The sequence below is a fragment of the Cololabis saira genome, chromosome 3 (assembly GCF_033807715.1).
Source record: "Cololabis saira isolate AMF1-May2022 chromosome 3, fColSai1.1, whole genome shotgun sequence".
Lineage (NCBI taxonomy): Eukaryota > Metazoa > Chordata > Actinopteri > Beloniformes > Belonidae > Cololabis > Cololabis saira.
The window spans coordinates 53,078,187-53,083,077 of NC_084589.1; the positions used below are offsets into that span (position 1 = coordinate 53,078,187).

A 4,891-nucleotide genomic window follows, 5' to 3' on the forward strand; every position below is an offset into this window, starting at 1 on the left:
TAAAGCATCGGAAAGTGACTCTGCTGCAGCGGCCAGAGAGCTGCGGGTTCTGCCCGGCTCAGCTGATCAGGCTCGGATGAAATCCGACACGCGCAGTCCTGACAACTTATTAAGGTAAATAAAACTTAGTAAGTTACTTAGTAAGTAATTAGCTTGACTCTTACAGAGATGAGAAGCCTAACAGGTGGAAAGGGAAGTTCAACCCAGAATGGACAGATTCATCCTGGTTCAGTCTTCCCACTGGGAAAAACCAGTGTCTCATACGTTCAGAGACCGTGGCGTTCAAAGTGCGAAAGTGAAACGCCACTGAAACAAAACACAAAGTTTTTCATCAAACATATCCACTCAAGTCTGAACTGAAGTCACAGAAAATAAGCTGACCATCTTAAACATGTTTGGGTCCACATACAGCTGTGAAGCAGCTTTCTCCACAATTAACATAATTAACTAAATATCGTTCCAGGTTCATCAATGAGCACCTTCACATGCATATGAGAACCTGACACCATCCAGCCCAGATTTAAAGTCCTGGCAGGAGAAATTAGAGCTCAGTTCTCTCACTGAACGACAGATTGTGAGGGCATAAGATTAAGGGGAAGAAAGAAAAACTGCAAAACTGTTAAATTGTTAAGATGTGTTTATATTAATTTATTATAAAAATGTGTTGAGACAATTAACAAAGAAAAGGGGAAATTCAAACTGCTGGTAGAGAAATAAAATAAGATAGCATTTGAAAAATAAAATAAAATCTTATTTATTTATTTTATTTTTAAGAGAAAAAAATGTGTAATTGAAGTTACACATGTTAATGGGCAAATATGTACTTTTTTAATATAACAGTCAGATGCAGATGTTGATACAACTATGAGGCTACTTGAATATATATATATATATATATATATATATATATATATATATATATATATATATATATATATATATATATATATATATATATATATATATATATATATATTATGATGTTCTGGACCTTCGCTGCTATACAGTGTTAATATTTAATGGGCCTCGGGCCACTCTGTACTGAAAAAATTGGGCCCCAAGGTCAGAAAGGTTAAGAACCCCTGCCTTAGGTAACACATTATTAATGCTTAACTCCCTCATAAGCATTACTTGACCATAGTTAACCATTAGTAAATTAAGCAATCACATATAAAGAAGTTTACACTTTCTATTTAAAACAAAATAAAACAGATTTTAACAGATAACATTTGTCATATGTATACAACATATATATATATATATATATATATATATATATATATATATATATATATATATATATATATATATATATATATATATATATATATATATATATATATATATATATATATATATATGTCACTATGATCTTTGGTTCTAACTTGAAATTGAAATCTATATCAAGTTCACTGTCTATATTCTGTAAAGATGGCACACTTCTGCAGAAGGTCGATAAATTAAAATATCTTGGTGTATGGATGGATCCCACCTTGTCATTTAATTCACATATTGAAAGTATTTTACGGAAAGTGAATTGTCGGATGAACATGTTACATAGATCCAGAAAATGTTTTTTCAAATTGTGTTAGAAAGAGACTGGTTGTGCAACTGATCCTTCCGATATTCGATTATTGTGATGTTGTTTACTTTTCCTCTTCTAAATGTGTTTTAGCTCCTCTTAACAAAGTGTACAATAGAATCTGCAGATTTATACTGGACTGTCCTTATCAACAATTATCATTACATTCCCCTCTCTTCATACTCGACGACAGACACACTGGTTTCAATTTATATTTAAATGTATTTATTATGATTACCCGCCTTATTTAAAACAGTATTTTGTACAACTTACATCTAATTATCAAACCAGGCAATCTACTTATCCTTACTTTGCAGTGCCTCACAATAGGAAATCAGTAGGTACAAAAGCATTCATGTTCAAAGGCCCAAACGACTGGAACCATCTACCTGTAGTTATCAGATCATCGCAATCATTCATCTGTTTTAATCAAGTCCTATCCACCTACCTTGAAACACCCTGCTCCTGCTTTCATTAACTCTGTCACCATATTTTTTATTTTCTCATCTAATATTTGTTCAAACTCTGGTTGCAATTTTGTCGAAGTGATTTTTGTATATGTCTGTCTTGTTTTTTTTTTTTTTTTGGTTTGTTTGTTTGTTTTTGTTTTGTTTTCGTGTCTGTATTGTATTGTATTGTATTGTCTTGTCTTGTCTCCTTTCACTGTATTGTGCTGAGTTGTGTTATGTCTTGATGTTTTTTGTGTAGGACCCCCTCGTAAACGAGTTGTTACAACTCAAGGGGCTTATCCTACTATAAATAAACAACTTCAACAAGTTGTGTTAGCCAGGCACATTAGTGAAACGATCATTCACACAGCACAAAAAGATGAGTTTATGGGAATATGCTGACATAGCATTTAACCGGTAATGTTTGTGTTTGCTGGGTGTATGTGGATGTTATTGGGAATTTACTGGTGAAAGAAGTTTACTGTGAAAAACGGCCATTTCTGAGCTGTAATCGGGAGTTTACTGACCCCACTTTTTTGCCACGGGTAGAGGAACAGCAGGGGACCTTTAAGGCCTTTGTTTGTGGGAGGGGATGACAAAAAAAGTATGGTTCCAATTTTGGAACCGGAACCGAAATCCCAAAATTCGAGATTCGTTTAAAAATGCGCATTTCGAATCTTCATTTCGAGTCCTGGCAGGTTTTTTTTTTTTTCTCTCTCTCTCTCTCTCTCTCCCCCCCCCGCCCCCCGCGCACGCTCTGAGTATTACGTCACATCCGCGGCTGCGCAGTGTACTGTTTAGACAAATTCAAACAAAATGGAGGGAAGCGGTGGAAAATCAAAACAGTCTAAAGTGTGGTTATATTATGGTAAGAGAACTGACGGATTGGCAACATTTAATCACCCACGGATTATATGTGAGGGACTGTGGCATATTTAAAAATACCGGGAAAACGGAGCGGAAGACGGAAGACGGAAGACGGAAGACGGACCCGGCGGCAGCAACAAGTAAGATACTCTGTCAATACACTGCATTGCATTACATTATTCCTCCTATTAAACACCATATTATAATTGTAAATTAAAGTTATTACAGATTTTAAAATTGTTACATATTAATTACATATTGTTTGATTTTTATTTGTTACATATTAATTACATATTGTTTGATTCATGATTAAATTGAGAATAATTTGATCAACAAACTAGTGTAGTGTGAATTAAGATTAATTAATTAATGAATGATTATTTTGTTTTCCTTTTTTCCAAAACACTCTCCAAACTGACAAATGAGGACTACAGAAAAGCAGATGAATTTATTGAACTCATGGAGATCCTGTACACATCAACCCTTTGTGCCTCAACTGAAAAGAGCTCCACCTGCGGCCAAGTCCTACCAATCTTGCAAAAGCTGAAGAACCATTTCACAGTCCGAGATGGAGATTCACTGTGAGTCTCCTGTCTAAAGAAGACAATCTGGACTGATCTATTAAAGCGATATCAGGTAAAAATCAATGTCACTGAGACAAATTCATCATGTATTTTTTATTACTCTAATTAAATCTAAATTACATGTTCATATTTTTCAGACAGACCAGGTGAGAAACTTCCTTGGAGAAGCAACTGTCATGGACCCTGGCTCTAAGCATACGCTAGAGGAAGAGGATGCTGAGGAACCGGATCAATGAGAAAATCCTTGCTGCACATGATCCTGCAGAAACAGAACAGGTAATGTCAATTGAATGAATTTAGATTTGTACACATACTGATTTCCTGCACATGTTCTGTATTACTTATTTGTTTCCGACTGTCTGATTACACTTACCTGCTGCAGCTGACAGCCTGGTGTCTTCGGCAAGGAGGGACGCAAGCAGACTGACGAGCCAAGAGGGGAGGAGAGCGAGGAATCGGAGGATGAGACTGTTTCAGTGAGTACACTTCAATAAACATTAAACGTTCTTTTAATCATACTTTATTTAAAAAAATCAATGATTGTATGTTGTTTTGAGTTTGAATTACTTTTTTCTTTTAAGCTTCAAACGAGGAAGAAGATGAAGCTAACCCCCCTGGAGAAGCTTTTCGCTGAGGATGATATCCTGAAATGGAAGCAGTTTGACGAGGAGGAAGTGCATCTCATTGACAACAGTAACTTTGAACGCATGGTGGGTTTTGCAAATCTGAAAATGTGTCTAGTCAATAGGGTTGACGTGAAAAGGTATTGCTGAGCACTTATGATGCATATTCCAACAGAAAACTACGCTACAGCGCGAGTCGGGATGCAGCGGCATCAGAAGAGAAGTGAAATACGTGCGAGGCCGTGCTGATCTCCGCAATCTGAAGCCTACAATGGTAATTGTAAAAAAAAAAAAAAAAAAAAAGGTTGCTACTATGCGGATACCACTTATCACGGGTTCTTTTTGGAACGTAACCCCCACAAAAACAAGGGATTTCTGTATATGAATACTCATGGCATACATACCTGTCAAGTTTTGGATATAAAAATAAGGGAAATTTTCCGCCACCCGCTGTCCAACCAGCCCAACAAGTATTACATTTTAAGACAGGTTTACAAAATATTTAAAATATCTACCTCAATAACTTACAAACTACAATTATATGCTCTTTATGTACCTTTGTTGACACTGAAATGCTGTTGACATTCCTATGTATGTAGTTCCTATAATAGAGTCTAAATGAAAACAAAGGGGAATTAAAGCACATTTATTTATTTTAAATATTTTCAGTTTATATACAAATCGATTGTCTTCAAGTGAAACATTTTCTTTTAATTTGTCATTGTCACTCATGTGTGTCTCTGGCTCCCATTTTTAGATATATTTACAAGATTGTTTTCGCTTTTC

At 35.4% G+C, this 4,891-nt stretch overlaps 1 long non-coding RNA gene across 1 annotated transcript; it reads left to right on the top strand.

Moving 5' to 3' along the window:
* Positions 1-3,312: 3,312 nt before the first annotated feature.
* Positions 3,313-4,371, top strand: LOC133441203 (uncharacterized). Its single transcript, XR_009782410.1, has 5 exons — positions 3,313-3,534; positions 3,620-3,758; positions 3,865-3,958; positions 4,064-4,192; positions 4,281-4,371. It is a non-coding gene; the product is annotated as an uncharacterized LOC133441203 (long non-coding RNA).
* The last annotated feature ends 520 nt before the right edge of the window (positions 4,372-4,891 follow it).